The sequence below is a fragment of the Dendrobates tinctorius genome, unplaced genomic scaffold (genome assembly GCF_039654945.1).
Source record: "Dendrobates tinctorius isolate UK_male_01 unplaced genomic scaffold, ASM3965494v1 ptg000160l, whole genome shotgun sequence".
NCBI lineage: Eukaryota > Metazoa > Chordata > Amphibia > Anura > Dendrobatidae > Dendrobates > Dendrobates tinctorius.
The window spans coordinates 9,960,001-9,979,429 of record NW_027361827.1 but is presented as its reverse complement, the minus strand read 5'-3'; the positions used below and the strand labels follow the sequence as shown (position 1 = coordinate 9,979,429).

General features: G+C 40.7%; 1 protein-coding gene across 3 annotated transcripts in view; it reads left to right on the top strand.

Moving 5' to 3' along the window:
- Positions 1–19,429, top strand: part of RNF38 (ring finger protein 38) — a 415,096-nt gene that overhangs the window by 119,880 nt on the left and 275,787 nt on the right. The gene's annotated exons all lie outside the window — the stretch shown is intronic.

Genomic DNA, 19,429 nt, shown 5'->3' with positions numbered 1-19,429 from the left:
GTGGGTTATTCTTAGATATGGTGGCCATCTGGGCTTTCCTAAACAGGCTGCTAGAGTGCTAGTAAAGTCAATTTAAAGGTAGGTGGGGAATTTAGTTTATGTAGGGAAAACCTAATAGCAGGATGCCTTTAAGCCTTGGGAACAGGCCTTCCACAGGCAGCTAGATGGATGGAATTGTTAAACTGTAAAGCGCTGTGGAATATGTTGGCGCTATATAAATAAAGATTATTATTATTATTATTAATTCTTCACCCGACTAAGTTTTTGTTGTCTGTAGGATTTGTACAAAACTAACTCAATACTGTCTCAGGATTCTACAGTAAATGCTGCAGACCAGTAAACAGTAAGGACAACTATATTTCTTATTCAAAGTTGCTAACTACCTGCCTGTTCTGCCCTGCTCCGATCTATTTAGGCTGATAACTGTCATAAACTGCACCTGCTGGCAATCCTCCTACTTCCTATGATGTTGCTAGAGCAGCTTCTATGCTGTCTACGTCACTGACAATGTCATGCTGATTGACAGCTGGATCTTCGCTGCCTAACTGCAGGTAGTCAGCTGTCAATTAGCATAACATCAGCAGTCTGCATTGACAGAGCAGACTGGAAGGGAAACAGCTGTTCTTTTGACATGAGGTCAAATGAAGCTAGAGAATTGCTGCCAGAGCCAGAACATATTTTTGCAGGGCAGATCAGGCAGGTAGCTAGCCGGTAAGTTCATAGACCCATAGTCAAAACCCCCCAAAGTCCTGCATAACATAACCCTTTTAACATCCATTACTAGGTTTAGTGTTCCTTTAAAGTTAATCTATCATGTGAAAAAACATTATTAGCCTGCAGATATGAGGTTAATCTGCAGGTTAACAGCATTCTGCAGCCGTGCGGCCTGCACACTGTTAGGCCGGCTGAACGTCATTCTTCCTGGCAGTTTCAGGCTTTCAGTCATCATGCATGGCTTCAGTCACTGCTCAGTACACTGACAGCACTGACTGACAGCCAGCTTTGTACTAATGCACTGTAGATCCGGCTGTCAGTTAGTGCCGGGGTGTGGTTACAGCCGCTGCTCACTGTGTACTGAACTGTGGCTGAAACCGTGCAGGCTGCTCCTCTAATTCTAAAGCCTTTGAGGGCAATGCATTAACGTGTTTTTGGCAGAAAACTAGCAAAAGACTTTCAAAAGTCACACATTTGGAATCTTTTGGCATTTTTATGCAGATTTGAAGCAGCTGTGACAAAACAGGTGGAGCTAGGATGGTTCCAGTGTAGAATGGGTGGCTATGCCTGCCCATCGAGTTCAGCAAAAGTGGCGACATTTCTAATGCCAGAAATGCTATAAAAACTGTATAGAAAGTTTGTGACAGCACAGCAGAGTCATATACTGTGTGTTGATGTCACTTTGACATTAATAAGGCTCTGTTTGTATTAAAGAGCTTGAAAAGGGTTGGATACAGTCCTATGAGACGTCAAAATTTCATGCACATCTTTTCCAGTCAATATGAGGCTAGTAAGTACTAATAATTCACCTCAGATAAAAATGTTGGGGAAAATTCTGCAAAGCTGTCAACATCTAAATATTCGCTCTTCTCTAATATACGTACAGCGACCACAAATATTTCAATATATAACATTTTTTTCTGCTACAAAGCAATTTTTTTCAGAAGTTGAAAATCTTTTTAGCGTCCTCCTTGAACTAGGGTACACTGAAACATTTCTGAAGTATTACCCTGTCGCAAGTATCGGAAACTCTCTGACCCAGTCCTACAGTAGGTAATATTTGACCCTAGTAAAATAATTTACGCTTGCCCTTATTTCTTGCTTCCAATACATAAACTTCAATAACTGAATATTCACTTGCTGGTTCAGGAAAAGAAATATTCGTCTTTCAGTGTATTATGCTTTTCCTGTATTTTGTCAGATAGTTGTTATTTAGGTACATTAGCACTTATTTATTCTGAAAAGTATCACTGCCCCATTTCCCATTGGAAAAGCAAAAAATACAATTAAAAGAATAATGTAAACTTATCGTTTGTTATGTGATATCGTTGTGTCACCCATACAATTGATTTTAAAATGTTATTTTTAGAATATAACATTTAATTTCATTAAAATTCTATTGTACATTTTTATATATATCAACCATTATATTTTATAGGTATTCTCTGGGACTGTATAATGTTTATTGATGATCGCTCAGAACATACTGGGGATTGTGCTGTTGGCTGTAGCAACAATAATCTGAGTTTTTTATTCACATTTAAAATAAATTAAACATATTCTCTAACTTCCATGTTCAACAAAACCTTATTTTGGAGTGCAATATGTGTTACAGTTCACTTTAGGCACAATGAAGGAAATTTATTATTGGCCAAAAAATGCCAAAATCACACATTTTAGTGTAAGCTTTATTCTCTGACAATACAAAGTAACACATAGTTTAACAGTTACAGGAATGAGGACCCTGCTCGCAAGCTTACAGTTTATAAGAAAATAGGGGGACACAATAGGTAAAAAGTGCTTATTATGTATGGTCCAGCCATCATTATTATAAATAGGGAATTTCAAATAAGCTGCATGATCCAGTCATCATTCAGTATCTGTCTACAGTACGTACAGTTGCCAAGTGGAGGATGTAAAGAGAGATGAATAGGAGGGACCAGATTCTGAGCAAAATTTAGGAAGAGGGAACAGGGAAGAGTTAGATTAATGAAGTGATTTGATAGACTTGTCTGAACAGATATGTTTTGATAGCTAAAAATCTGGGGGCTGGGTACTAGTTGAGTCGTTTTTGGTAGTGCATTCCAGAGAACTGGAGCAGCTCAAGAGAAGACTTGGAAATAAAGTTGGGATGATATTAGTCTTAGATCAGTTGCAGAATGGAGGGCAATAGGCACAAAGGAGGGAGGCAATGTAGGGTGGTACAGAACTGTGGAGAGCTTTATAGGTGAGGGAGATAAGGTTGTATTGCATTCTGTAGTGAATGGGTAACCAATGCAATGATTGGCACAAGGTGGAAGGGGAAGTAGCTGACTGGCTTCTGCATTCAAGATGGATTGGAGAAAAGAAAGTTTGGAGTCAGACCACTCAGTATAGAGAGTTGCAGTAGTCCAGACAAGAATGAATAAGAGCGTCGGAATGAGTTTTTGCAGTTTCAAAGGTGAGAAAAAGTCGAATTTTGGAGATGTTTTTAAGTTAGAAGGATCATGAGCGAGTGAGTGAGTGAGTGAGTGATTAGATATAGGGAATAAAGGAAAGTTCTGCATCAGATATGACTCCAAGACAGCAGGCGTGCTGTTATGGTTGAACAACCAAGGAAATTGCAATATCGGGTGTAGGTAGGTTAGTAGAGGGATGAAACACGAGAAGTTCAGTTTTGGAGCGATTCAGTTTCAGATAGAGGGAGGACATGATGTTAGAGACTTTTGACAGGCAATCCCTGATATTTTTTATTAAGGTTGGAGTGATGTCAGGAGAAGAAAAGTATAATTTTATGTCATCGGCATAGAGATGGTACTGGAATACAGTTCTACTGATGGTTTGTCCTATAGGGACAGTATATAGAGGGAAGGGGAGGGGGCCAAGGACTGATACTTGAGGAATCCCAATAGTAATGGTAAGATTAGAATAATAAGAGCTTTCAAAATATACACTGGTGGAGCGGTTAGAGAGGTAGGATGAGAATCAGGAGAGAGCAGTGTCCAAAGTTGCCGAATTTAATAGCAGGGAGATGTGGTATACTGATAAATTAGAGCACAAATAAATACTCTGTAATAGAAATGAGTGGATTAGATAAACTTCGAATCCACCTGTTCATGTGGTTTTTCTTGTGAAATTCACCTCACAAATAAGTTATCCTCTGCAAATAAAGTCCCATATTATGTGTTGTGATCTCTTTAGACCCATGAGCATAAAAACGTAAGATATAAAAAAAAATGCTAATACATCACCTCTCCAGCCCCTCCACTTCTCACCATCATCCGTCTGGTCCAGCGTCCTCTGATTGCCACTGCTCACTTTGCAAACCCCGGGTCTCTCATTCAGATGAGGCCTGGGAGAGTACTGCGTAAGCGCGCAAAAGATCATGATGTCGTGTCACAGCGCTCACGTCAGCAATCAGAAGATGTGAAGAGAAGCGGACAGTGAGGAGCAGAGGGGATAGAGAGGTGAGCAGTAAGGTGAGTATAGTATTTTAGAATACTTAATTTTTAATTTTTTTACTTTTTATCTCTACGGTCAACGGCCAACATTTTGGTGAATGCAGATTTTTTGTAGAATTCAATTCCTTTCGAATATATTTGCTTAGATATACTTGCAGATAAAAGCCATAGTGGACAGGCAGGCACACATATCCACATTTCTGGAGAATAAGCAGGCAAATATACAAAAATGTAAAGGGAATCCGTCAGCACGTTTTTTGAGAACAGCACAATATAGGGACAGTGATACTGAATACAGCAATAAGTAACTTACTGGACTGCTTGGTGCAGTTTTGCTAGAATCTTGTTTTCTCTGTTGTACCTGTAGTACAGTAGTGCTCAAAAGCTGATTTGGCCCGCAACCTTGACTGCCAGCTTCTTGTGATCTGGGAGCAAGCTGCCACTTAGTGGTGGGGTTACAAAGATTAACCTGATTGCCATGCATGTGAGGTGTAGTCCGCTAGTGACACTCTCCTGTTGATAAAACACTCATTGTATTGAAACTACAACACACACCTGCATACGTGACACATTCGTGGAATCAGGGTCTTGTGCTCTATATTAGGCAGCTCTCAGATTAAATAGTAAAAACCTGCTGTCAGATTCCCTTTAAATTTGACTACCGCACATCTAAATATGATTGTCACGTTACTGCAGAATAGTTTGGACTAAGGATGGGTTCACATTTGTGGTTGTGTTTGCAGCGTTTCTGCCGCATGCTTCTGCATGCGTTGTGTTTTCCTATCTTTAACGTTGTGGACACACGTACATGCGTTTGCATGCGTTCGACCGCGTTTGCTTATGCACGCGTCATTTCGGGTTATGCGGCGGGGCGCGGCTAGCGCAACATGTTGCAATTTTGGAGGCGGCAAATTGCCGCCTCCAAACGCATGTGGACGCTTGCGGAAAGAATGCGTCTAAGCAACGCATTAAAGTCTATGGGAACGCATGTGTCCGCAAGCACATGTGTATGCTTTGCGTTTGCGTACGCAAGAATTTACATAAGAAACGCCCATTGGGTGTGGCTTGTGTACATTCTAAAATTCGCCGGGAAAATAGCACTTGCCAATCGTCTGCAAACGCATGCATGCGTTTGCATGCGTTTGCGGACGATACGCTGCATACTCAACCGCAAAGCCCAGTTTAGGAATCACTAGTTGTAGTAAATTTCACTCAAAGAGTGAAAAGACATAGTAATCTCTTCTGCATATAACAAGCTTGATTGCTAATGTTTGCCATTGCTCAACAGTCAGTACACCATTTCATACAAGTACTTTGTTGCATTACAGTATGGTTTTCTTAGATTTTATCTGCTTCAGGTTGTGCATATTACTACATTGTCTCCCCGTTCCCTATATTAATGGTGTCAAAATACTAAGGCAAGTTTACGTTTGCAGCACAAAAGCCATATTGAGCTCTCAGTCGTGTGCACCTTGTTTTTATACACTTTTGACTCTTTAGCTGAGGTTTCACACCAATTTGGCTAAGAGCTTCATGGCAGAGACTGATGCTGTTCTATGTTTTCACAGTCTGAGATTTTCATTAGAGCACTTGTGTAGGATATGTGTTGGTAGAGTTTATCTTAAAGAATGCTAATTTTCCCATATTAACTAGGGAGTATTCTTGTTAGCCGTTTCCTAACTTTTTCGGTAGTGCAGCCAAAAATAACATGGTCTACATGGTTTAAATTCTGGACCTGCGTGTTTTTTTTCCCGCAGTTCAGCAAGGTCAGCAAGATTCCGCTCAAGTCATACGGAAAGGAGCAGATGGAATAGTACAAGACTCCTAAAAAGAACATTATTGTGCTGTATTAAAAAAAATGGTGAAGCTACACGCCATTAAATTATATCTACCATAGTCTCCTGTCCACATTATTGTGAAATAGAACATTTTGAAAACCCAACAACGTACCTGTCATAAAAAGCTAACATGCACTCTGGCAGAGGCCAGCTATGGTTTGTGATGTCAAGCTCTGAGATTTTTATAGTAAGTCCCTAACAGATCTATCCAATTTCAGAAGGAAGGTACTGTCCAAAAAATGTTGGCATGCCCTAGCTACTAGATAAAAGCAGTGATTCTTAACAGTCTGGACATCTATGGCCAGTGTCGGACTGGGGTGCAAAGGGCCCACCAACAGCCAACTCCCGGACCCCACTTTTCAGCTTAATGAAAATGTGACATTATCCTCAATCACAAATTTATATAGCAATGAACTGGGTTGATTGTTAACTGAATAAGATGTCGCCTCTCTGTACATAGTGATTCAAGTATATTGTGGCAAGTACTGGTTATATGCCACTCTTGCACAAGGGCCCAGCGGAGGATTCTCTGGTTCTCCTGTCGGCCAGTCCAAGCCTGTCTATGTCCCATATACTGCCTCTGTGCCTGAGGTCTAAGAGATTGTGGATGTCAATTCCTTCTGACTCCGTGTTTAGGAGTCCAATGGGCTGTCTCAAACCTTTATCATTTGTTTGTGTATAGAGGGATGTAAGTTACTGAGTGAAACCTCTCTCTGGACTCGAAAAGCCAGAGTGGGCAGTAAAGGATAAGTCACATTACATTTTCCCAGAAAGATATTCTAAAGTGTATATATCAGTCTGTTGCTATATGGCATTACACCTAAAAATATTATACCGCATGTTCAATGTGGCAGGTTCCCTATACCTATAAAGGTTGCAATAATATAGTTTTATAACTGCAGAAATACTTCACATATGATATTGATTCATATTTCTTTGGGTGACAACTGAGAAATCATAGACACATGCTTCTTTCTTCTCCCGGACTTATCTTTCAATCTCAGTTCCAGGCTAAACTCTATTTGTTACCATCCTTTCAGTTCGCCATTAATAGATAACTACTGAGGACTCTCAATTCTGATTATTTTTCTATACACTGACTAACAGGGTACAAAGATTTATTATTCCTGTGGCAAAAATCTGTTTTCACTGAAGACAGATATTTATATTACTGAGATAGGAGATGACAGTTGGTGCTCATAAGATTCTATGGAAAGGGTAGAGAGAAGGAGGAGCTAGAGGCAGACACACTCTACTGCACAAATTATTCTCCTGAAAGGACAGCTGCTGTTAGTCATAGAACTGTATGAGCACCAACTATCATCTCCCATCTCAGTAATGGGAAAGTCTGTATTCACTGAAGACAGATTTTACCCATGAATTGATTCATTTTGAGAATTAAAGGTCAGTCCAGGAAGAGAAAGAAGTAGATTTCTCTGATAAGATGTATAGCAAAGTTACTTATTTTCACATGTACCATTGATTTATGGAATACGTTAACCTACATTTACATAAAGCTGAAAAATCCCTATAATACAGGGATGTTGTTTTCCCAACCACATTTTGCTTTTCTATCTGATAATCTTAAAGTTACAAACACGCATTTTTATACAATTTATGGAAATGACAAGTTAATGTAATGTTTAAATGTACGGTAAATGGCATTATATATGAATATGATTTTTTTTTTTACTGGGATTTTTGTAAACAATTCTTTCCAGCTCCCAAATGAGAAGCGATAATTTCAGACATATTGCACATTGCGAATTTTCAGTCACTCAGGTTTTTTGCATTAAACCTCTTCACACACCATAATCGCAAAGTGGAATACTACGGTAGTATGGATCTCATGGGACCAATGTGCCTTGTAATTACAATTTTACAAGAAATAGCAAATGCAGAAAAAACCACCAACAAGTTAGACACTTATATTTCTGGCATTTATTGCTAACATTTAGATATGCTGAAGCAAAACTACTGCAATTCTTCTTGATAACCTAGTATATGAAAATCAGCATAAATATAACAAGTGACCTACATATTGGTAGTGTTCCATTTCTAGGGAGACTAAACTGTTAGTCATTTTCATAAATTTGCACACTATGTAATGCATGATGGATACAATATTGTAGAATCCTTACAAAAGCTGTAAAAAAGTTCATGAATTAACAAAAAATGGTATAATGGTAGACACTGATACTCCTTATGTGTTGGAAAACTACTGTTTCGCCGGACGGCAGGGCTTGGAAGGGAAGGAGCGCCAATTGAATTCTAGAGTACAGTTTTGGCTAGAAGAGATTGCAGATACCATATCACATTTGTAGAGCCCCTGACATGCCATAACATCAGAAACCCCCAAAAGTGACCCCACTTTGGAAACTACTTGAGGAATTCATCTAGCGGCATAGTGAGCATTTTTAGCAGTCAAGCGATTCACAGAATTGGATAACATTGGGCTGAGTCAATGGTAAATTACCATTTTTTCAACTAAAATGTTAATTTGGTCTCAAGTTTTCTATATTCAAAAGGGTTAATCAAAGAAAATGGACCATATGATTTGTTACTAAATTTCTCCTGAGTATGCCGATACCCATATGTAGTAGAAAACTATGATTTTTGAGTAACAGTGCAAAGCTCAGAAGGGAAGAAGCGCCTTATTATTGTAGTGCAAATTTTGCAGAAATGGTTTGAGGGTGACGTTACATTGTCAGAGCTTCTGAGGTCCCAGAACAGCAGAACCCCCCCATATGTGGCCTCATTTTACGAACTACACCTCTTAATGAATTCATCTAGGGGTGCAGTGATCGTATTGACTCCACAGGTATGTCATTGACTATTAATACCGTTGGGTGGTAAAAAAAAATAATTACATTTTCACATGAAAAAATGGGTAAAAATGGCACCAAAATTTGGCATACAATTTCTGTTGAACATGGGAATACTCCATGTGTGGCTGTACAGTACTGCTTAGCCACATAACAAAACTTGGAACAGACGGAGCGCAGTTTGACTCTTGGGGGATAAATTGTCATAGAATAGTTTGAAGACTACATATACAGAGCCCCTAAATGCCAGAAGAGAAGAATCCTTCCTCAAGTGACCCCATTTCGGAAATTACACCCCTCTGGGAATTTATCTACAGGTGTAGTGACAATTTTGACTCCATGGATGTTTGCAATAAACAAGCTGCAGTGAATGTTGCTGAGTGAAAATTGCAAATCTGCCGTTGTAGTGCCCGGATATTTTAGTGCCCGTAGATTGTATTGCCCATACATTGTGCCCAGCTAGTGTTTCTGGAGACATGGACCCCATAAAGTAAGCGTGATCTCATCACTGCAGAGATACCAAAGATGGATGCTAAATGCGGTTTAGGCACACTCAGAATCAGAAGGGAGGGGGCATTTGGATTTGGGAGCTTAAAATTAGCTGGATTTCTTTTGGGGAGCTAAAAGCCATAGCTCTTTTTGAGAGCCTTTGTCCTACCAGTAACATGGAAGCCCCCTATATTTACATTAACAGATGACGGACCTGAGTGTGGACTTGCTTTATTTGTGGATAGGTTTGAAGCTTTTGTTGGGAATATTTTACATAACATTTTTAACCACATTTATCATGTGCTCTACACTGAGTACTTACATCGAGGGTTTCCGTCTAAATCTCTGAAAGACATGAATCAGATGAAACCCCTAAGGGAACCATTCACTTCAGTGAGGCAGCAGAGTTACTCTGGACTCCATCTGGGCTCTGTTTAGTGTTGTCCTTCTCTTCACAAGTGCACAAAACTGTGGCAACAATGCTTTTATGCACGTCTAAAATGACAGATGGTGTCCACAGTGTCTGTATCATTATATAGAATCTTCCACCTGGGGTTGTTCTATCTTAATCTTGTATTTCAGAATTCAGAGATTTACATGGAAACCCTGGTGTAAATGCTATTTACCTCCTGGAATGCAGATTTTGCTAGAATAGTTCACAGACTCCATATACAGAGCCCCTAAGTACTAAAAGAACAAAATCCCTTTCAACTAATCCCATTTTGGAAATTATACCCCTTTAGGAATTTGTCTGCAGGTGTAGTGACTATTTTGACTCCATGTGTGTTCCAGAAACAAGCAGCAGTGGATGTTGCTGAGTGAAAATTGCAAACTGCCATTGTAGTGCCCAGTAAATTGTAGTCACCAGTACGTTGTAGTGCCCAGTAAGCTGAAGAGCTCAGTATGTTGTAGTGACCAGTACGTTGTAGTAACCAGTACATTGTAGTGCCCAGCTCATGCTTCTGGAAAAATGCACCTGTAAATTAGACAGGCTGTCATCGCTACAGAAATGCCAAACATGTGAATGCTAAATGTGGTTTAGGTACACTGGGGCTCAAATGGGAGGGGGCATTTGGATTTGGGAGCACAGAATTTGCTGAACTTCTTTGGGGGGGCAAGGGCCATTTCACTTTTCCAGAGCCTTTGTACTACCAGTAAAGTGGAAGAAGCCTACAGTGCCTTGCGAAAGTATTCGGTCCCCTGGAACTTTTCAACCTTTTCCAACATATCATGCTTCAAACATAAAGATACCAAATGTAAATTTTTGGTGAAGAATCAACAAGTGGGACACAATTGTGAAGTTGAACGAAATTTATTGGTCATTTTACATTTTTGTGGAAATTCCAAAACTGAAAAGTGGGGTGTGCAATATTTTTCGGCCCCTTTAACGTAATACTTTGTTGCGCCACCTTTTGCTGCGATTACAGCTGCAAGTCGCTTGAGGTATGTCTCTATCAGTTTTGTACATCGAGATACTGAAATTCTTGCCCATTCTTCCTCGGCAAACAGCTCGAGCTCACTGAGGTTTGATGAAGATCGTTTGTGAACAGAAGTTTTCTGCTCTTTCCACAGATTCTCGATTGGATTCAGGTATGGACTTTGACTTGGCCATTTTAACACCTGGATACGTTTATTTGTGAGCCATTCTATTGTAGATTTTGCTTTATGTTTGGGATCTGTAGTGAAACCTCCACCAGGGGGAGCTGGTGAGGGAAGAGAGGTTACACACTAAGAGCAGCAACCCTGATCAACAGCACAGGTGCCACAGGTAACGAGAGAGAATAGTCAGACGAACCAAGTCAGAAACTAGCAGGAGCAGAAGTACCAGAAGGAGCAGCAATACTCGTAGTCAAAATACCAAGCTGAGAGTCAGAAAGCCAGAACATGAGCACGAGGTCCAAAACGTGAGACGAAATACATGGTCGGGGTACAAGCCGGGGGGTCAGATGCCAGAGAGGGAACGTAACAGCAGAGACGAATACCAAGAGACGGAGTCAGAGACACGTGAATATCAGTCAAAGGCAGGAGGATCACCTAGGTACAAGGGTCAGAGGCTCTAAACTGGAAGCTTAAGCAATCACTAACACTGGTTAGCAGGCTGTGAGAGACTGAAATAGCCCAGCTAGCTCCAGAGCGAGGCTGAGGAGATTAACCCCCGCATGACCAGTCCAGAGCGAAGACAGCAGAAGATAAACTCCGGACCGGACAATGATAGGATCATTGTCTTGTTGGAAGACAAATCTCCGTCCCAGTCTCAGGTCTTTTGCAGACTCCAACAAGTTTTTTTTCAAGAATGGTCCTATATTTGGCTCCATCCATCTTCCCTTCAATTTTAACCATCTTCCCTGTCCCTGCTGAAGAAAACCAGGCCCAAACCATGATGCTGCCACCAACATGTTTGACAGTGGGGATGGTGTGTTCAGGGTGATGAGCTGTGTTGCCTTTACACCAAGCATATCGTTTGACATTGTTGCCAAAAAGTTTGATTTTGATTTCATCTGACCAGAGCACCTTCTTCCACATGTTTGCTGTGTTTCCCAGGTGGCTTGTTGCAATCTTTAAACAACACTTTTTATGGATATCTTTGAGAAATGGCTTTCTTTTTGCCACTCTTCCATAAAGGCCAGATTTGTGCAGTGTAAGACTGATTGTTGTCCTATGGACAGACTGTCCCACCTCAGCTGTAGATCTCTGAAGTTCATCCAGAGTGATCATGGGCCTCTTGGCTGTATCTATGATCAGTCTTCTCCTTGTTTGAGATGAAAGTTTAGAGGGACAGCCGGGTCTTGGTAGATTTGCAGTGGTATGATACTCCTTCCATGTCAATATGATTGCTTGCACAGTTCTCCTTGGGATGTTTAAAGTTTTGGAGATCACTTTGTATCCAAATCCGGCTTTAAACTTCTCCAGAACAGTATCATGAACCTGCCTGTTGTGTTCCTTGGTCTTCATGATGCTCTCTGTGCTTTAAACAGAACCCTGAGACTATCACAGAGCAGGTGCATTAATACGGAGACTTGATTACACACAAGTGGATTATATTTATCATCATTAGTCATTTAGGACAACATTGGATCATTCAGAGATCCACAATGAACTTCTGGAGTGAGTTGCTGTACTGAAAGTAAAGGGGCCGAATAATATTGCACGTTCCACTTTTCAGTTTTTGAATTTCCACAAAAATTTAATAGCCAATAAATTTCGTTCAACTTCACAATTGTGTTCCACTTGTTGTTGATTCTTCAACAAAAATTTACATTTGGTATCTTTATGTTTGAAGCATGATATGTGGGAAAAGGTTGAAAAGTTCCTGGGGGCTGAATACTTTTGCAAGACACTGTATATTTCCATTGACAGATTATGGACCTGAGTGAGGACTTGTTTTTTTTGTGGATTGAGTTGAAGCTTTTATTATCACATTTATCCAGCATTCTACATTGAGCACTTACATTGGGGTTTCCATCTAACTATTCAAGTGATGTGATTCAGATGAAACCCCTCAGGGATCCATTCACTATAATGAGGCAGCAGCGTTACTCTGGAATCCGTCTGGCATCTGTTCAGCGATGTTTTTCTTTTCAGAAATGCAAAAACTGTGTCTGACTACACTTTCAATCATGCCTAAAAAGATTGACACCGCCGGATCATAGGCAGCCAGATGGCATCCACATTGCCTCCATCTCCCTCATTATAGAGTATCTTCCGTCGGGGTTCCGTCTGAATCACGTATTTCAGAGATTTACACGGAAACCCTGGTGTAAGCGCTCAACGTTAGAGCACAGGATAATTGTGAGCCAAACCTTACGGCGATCTTTGTGAGGCAGGATGAAAAAATCAACAGCTGGTAAAGAATTGGTATTATTTATTTTTTACTCTGTTACTTGTGCAGTATGACTAGACGGCTTTATTCTCTGGGTCGGTACGGTAGAAGAGATACCAGATTTTTATCGGGTTTCATGTTCTTCAGCTAACGCATGCTAAAAACAAGTTTTTGCATCGCCATATTTTGAGAGCTATAATTTTTATATATTTCTGCCGGTACAGTCGTGTGCAGGTTTTTGGAGGGGGGACAAGTTGAAGTTTTTATTGGTACTATTTTTGGGCACATGACATTTTTTATTGGTTTCTATTCCAAATTTTTGGAGGTAGAATGAACAAAAACCTGCAATTCAGGATTTTTTTTTTATGCCGTTCCGCATGTGGTAAAATTGACCAGGTAGCTTTATTCTTCTGGTCAGTATGATTAAAGCGATACCACATTTACATATTTTTTTTATGTTTTGGCTCTTTTACACAATAAAAACTATTTTATAGAAAAAAGAATTGTTTTCACTATATTCTGAGAGCTATAGCTTATTATTTTTTCACTGATGGACCTGAATAGTGAATTGTTTTTTTTTTTGCGGGACAAAATGGTGTTTTCAGCAATACCATATTTATTTATATTCGTCTTTTTGATTATGCTTTATTTCACTTTTTGTTTGGCAGTATGATGAAAAAGCAGTCATTTTTATTTATTTTTTTACGGTGTTCACTGAAGAGGTTAACTAGTGTGACAGTTTTATAGGTCGGGTCGTTCCATATATGGCAATACCAAATATGTGTACTTTTTTTGTTTATTTTTGTTTTTATTTTATTTATTTATTTATTTTTATTTATGGGTATAATTTTTTTATTTTTTTTGTGTTACTTTGTGATTTTATAAAAAAATATTTTTACCATTTTATTTTACTTTTTTTTACTTAGTCCCTCTGTGCGACTTTAAATTTTTGCACTCTGATCGCTGGTATATTGCATTACAGTTCACCTATATTACAATGCTTTATACCTGTCAGTGCTGCACTGACACAGTAGCCTCTTAGACAATGATCTGAGCAATGACGTCGCGGGGGTGGCGATCGGAGGGGAGAGGGAGCTCTCCCCCTCTCTCTGCCTTCTAAATATCGATCACAGCATTTTGGGGCTTAAACAGCCTGGGCAGTGTGGGCACCGCTCCTGACAGTGAGAGCTCAGTGTCAGCTTTCATGTTTTATGTTTCTGCAGTTATTAAAATTTACAAGAAGAAATAGTTTCCGATGTTAAAAAAAATTACAATGCATCTGTAAAAATCGGATGCTGTGTAGTTCATCCGTATTGGATCCGATTTTATTTTGTGCACCCTTAGATTTGAGTAGGCAAGACTCATCTGACACGGGAGAGATTAAGTTAGGCCACGGTCAAACATTCAGTATTTGGTCAGTATTTCACCTCAGTACGTGTAAGCCAAAATCAGAAGAGGAACAATCAGAGGAAAAGTATAATAGAAACACGTCACCACTTCTGCATTTATCACCCACTCCTGGTTTTGGCTTACAGATACTGATGTAAAATACTGACCAAATAATGAGGCAAAATACTGACCAAATACTGAGGTAAAACACTGACCAAATACTGAGGTAAAACACTGGCCAAATACTGAGGTAAAACACTGGCCAAATACTGAGGCAAAACACTGGCCAAATACTGAGGTAAAACACTGGCCAAATACTAAGGTAAAATACTGACCAAATACTGAGGTAAAATACTGAGGTAAAACGCTGACCAAATAATGAGGTAAACACTGACCAAATACTGAGGTAAATGCTGACCAAATATTGAGGTAAACACTGACCAAATACTGAGGTAAAACGCTGACCAAATACTAAGGTAAAACGCTGACCAAATACTGAGGTAAAATACTGAGGTAAAACGCTGACCAAATAATGAGGTAAACACTGACCAAATACTGAGGTAAATGCTGACCAAATATTGAGGTAAACACTGACCAAATACTGAGGTAAAACGCTGACCAAATACTAAGGTAAAACGCTGACCAAATACTGAGGTAAAACGCTGACCAAATATTGAGGTAAACACTGACCAAATACTGAGGTAAACCGCTGACCAAATACTGAGGTAAAACACTGACCAAATACTGAGGTAAAACACTGACCAAATACTGAGGTAAACACTGACCAAATACTGAGGTAAACACTGACCAAATACTGAGGTAAACGCTGACCAAATACTGAGGTAAACGCTGACCAAATACTGAGGTAAAACGCTGACCAAATACTGAGGTAAACACTGACCAAATACTGAGGTAAAACACTGACCAAATACTGAGGTAAACACTGACCAAATACTGAGGTAAACACTGACCAAATACTGAGGTAAAACACTGACCAAATACTGAATGTGTGAATGGATTTGGGTATGATCAGATTAATAACTGCTCATCAGAGGAGGGGAATAGGTCGTTTTTTTAAGCAAATGCAATAATAGTGCTACCTGGCTGTGATTATGAATTTATAATGGAATGCTAGGAGGCATCCATCAGTATTAGGATCTTCCCAAACAGCTGCTTTGCTCTGCATGCTATTTACATGGTAAATATGCTGACTGTTTGCTCTTCTGCCTGGAAATTAACTCTCCGGCTGTTTTCATTTACGACGCCGAAAATAAATACCTTCTCATAATGCCATATGTACCTGACATTGCTGGAGATGTGCGTGCCTTTTCACATTTCCTGAGTAAAACAGCATGAACTAGTATATAAAGAGAAATCGTATTCACAAGGGACAGATGGAGATGGCAGCCTCCCACCCTACAAAACGCTAGTCCAGATCATCGACCACCACTAACTTTAGACGTAGCTGACAATCTTCCTTGTTTTTCGTTCATTTTAAGGACTACTGTCTAAAATTGTATTTGGGCTTTTGTGGTCATTGTCATTTTTTCTGTTCTAAAGGTTGTACAGGGATAAAATGTATTTCTAAAAGGAACTTATTTGCTCCTAAATGGGGTTAGGAGTGCTTTTTTTTACCCTTTTTAATTATGCCTAGATTATCTCTAGGAGCTAAATGTTAGCGTTTAAAAGCTTTCATTGTCACGCTCACGCTGCCAGTGAGCTGTGGGAGCACGCCTAAAGTAGTGTGACTAGCATCCCAACGTGTGGAGAGCAGGGAGGAGAAAAGGCTTGTTCGCCGCCTCCTCCCTGCTCTCCATGCACATGCCAGGATGTCAGTCACCCTACTTTAGGCGTGCTCCCACAATTAAATTGTTTTAACTCATTTAACATTTAGGTCTTATACAGGCATAATTAAAAAGGGTATTAGGAGGCTGATAAAGTGCTTGTAATACCTTTGAGGAGTAAACACAAGAAAACAGCAGTACTTTGTAAGCGCTAAAATGTACCTTTTAGTGGTCAATCCTTGGGACAGGATACCTTTAAGGCCTTCACACATCTGTTTTGTATGTCCCCATGCGGTTTCTTCTTTAACCCCTTCAGAACCTTGGAGTTTTCCATTTTTGCGTAGATTTATCTAGGTGTCTATACCAAACTTCAGGTGTAAAACATCTTGAAATGTCGCAAAATATTAGCATAACCCAAAGTTGTGTAAAAAAATTGCAACTTCACCAAAGTTGGCAAAGCTGTAGCGGGATGGGGTGGGGTGAAGCCTGCCTGGCAAATTCATCAACAGTTATGTCACTTTAGTGGTGAAACTTATGCCATAAATGTACTTCAGTCACATTTCTAGTGGAGGCACATGCCTGTTATACATTGAACCTAATTCGTTAAATGGTTTATACCACATACAGTCTGATGGGAGTTGAAGTACCGGCACGGTCTAGCTTCTGGCGGCAATGGACGGTCACCGGTTCTGCCCACTGAGCCCCTAGACAATCAATCTGTGCAGCCAAAGTGGGGAGCGCTGCAGGAGTCTTAGTACAACAGGTATTCTGCTGCGTGTCTGTCAGCAATGGGGAATGCACCTCAGGGTCCTGCATGAGGCACCCGCTCCTCCGCGAGAGCACTGTACTCTGCTTAGCCGGGCACACGGTGCTCTGCACACTCACTGACTTAATGGTGCTCTGCCACGGCTCTCACACTGCGGAGCGCGCCGCACACTTGCCTCTCCTCTCGCTGCCGGCGGGAAACTAAGACCTCTTTCCCACGCTTCCTGTACAGTGCTTGGCTTAGCCACACCCCTTCTCCCTGGGTCATGGGACCTGTCCAGTCCTCCATTCTTTCCACCGGTAACACTGGACGCAGCCTCGACAGTTCCAGACCCGGCATGTCACAGGTACACACAGCCCGGTCTTCCTCCTTACACAGACACCGCTGGAATGTTGCCGATATGGGAGGGGAGCATAACTGTTTTTATTTTAACAGGGGCAAACATTCAGATTGAGAAGGGGTTGTCCTAGTAGGTTGCTTAAAGAAAGAAAGGAAAAAAACCGCACTCACCAGATATTCATGGCTAAAAGTCCTTTATTCCAAAATTTATGGATATTCGTTACATGCATGCAGGTGAGATGAGGGATATTAGCCGGTGGAGAGGCGGTTGGAGGGGGTATAAGTGTTTTTATCTTAACGGGGGGGCAAACATTCAGATTGAGAAGGGGTTGTCTAAAGGCCCCGTCACACTAAGCGACTTACCAGCGATCCCGACACCGATATCAAGGTGTCAGGATCGCTGGTAAGTCGCTATGTGATCGCTGGTGAGCTGTCACACAGACAGCTTCACCAGCGATCAGCACAGCGATGCCGAGCGCCCGGCATCGCTGGCCATCCTGTAAAAAATAATAAAAAAAATAAAAAATATAGTTATTCTCACCTTCCGACGTCCCGTTCAGCCATCCGGCCTCTCTCCACGCTCCGGTCCCAGTGATCCTTTGCATGAATGACCGCGAGACTTTGTTATCCCTCGAGACCGTGACATCTCACGGTCATTCATGCAAAGGATCACTGGGGCCGGAGCGTGGAGAGAGGCAAGATGATTGAACAGGACGTCGGAAGGTGAGAATAACTATATTTTTTATTTTTTTTTATTATTTTTTACACCTGATCGCTGGTCTCCCGCCTGTCACACACAGCGATGCGTGCTGGCCAGCGGGAGACCAGCGACCAAAGAAATGTCCAGAGGTTTCTTCCAGTGATCAGCGATACCGGCAGGGGGGCCGCTCGCTGATCGCTGTCACACACAGCAATCTCGCTGGTGAGATCGCTGTTACGTCACTAAAGTAGTGACTCAGCAGCGATCTCGCTACCGAGATCGCTTAGTGAGACGGGGCCTTAAGTAGTAATCCACAAGAGAGATACCGCACTAATCAGTTACACAAATGTGTACAAAAATCTCTTTTAACACTCCATATAGTTCATTGGAATATGGTGGTGTTCAGTTTCTATAGCAGAATAAAGTGCCAGAAAATGCGGCACTTACCGTTCCATAAAATAGTCCTCTATTTTATATCACGGGACATAAAGTGATGTGCAGGGGAGAGCAGGGAGTATGAAGGTCATTCATGCTATTTTATGGAACGGTGAGTACCGCTTTCTCCCTGCTTTTCTGGCACGTTGTCCTAGGCTTTGGGCAACCATAACTTTTTGACCAGTTCAACAATTGTGATTCTTTGGATCACTTTTTGTTGGGTACTAACCACTGCATAACAGGATCTCCCCACAAGATCGGCTATTTTGGAGATGATCTGACCAACCCAATTGGCCCTTGCCACTTAATTTCAAAACCTGCCCGCTTTTCCTGTTTCCAATGTATCAACTTCAAGGCTTCACTGTTCACTGCCTAATAGGTGCCACTGTCATTGGTTTTATTGTTATGTTTTAAAAAATGTATTCTTATGATTTTACCCAAGGTATAAGTTCCATGTCAGAGAAATGTGTTGCTGCTCTCATTAACACTATCATTCACACTTGCAAAACCAACATCATTCGACAGGTTTGAATGGGAATTCAGCAGTTCTCGAATAAAATTAAGTGAGGGATATAACATTTACATTTTTGCTACTTCATGTAGAACAAATATATAGCATATATATATATATATATATATATATATATATACAGCGTCGGACTGGAACACCTTGGGCCCACCAGAGAAAATCATTCTTGGGGCCCACTATGTAGCTGCATAGAGTTAAATACCAGACCACCAATTATGCGGTAAAACATGCTAATATCCGGGTATAATATAAGGTTGTACATGTCTTAATTATGTAGCAGGAGTTGGGGTAGCCCCCTCATAGAATATAAAGCAGCCCCCTCACATAGTATAATGCAGCCATCTCATAGAATATAATGCAG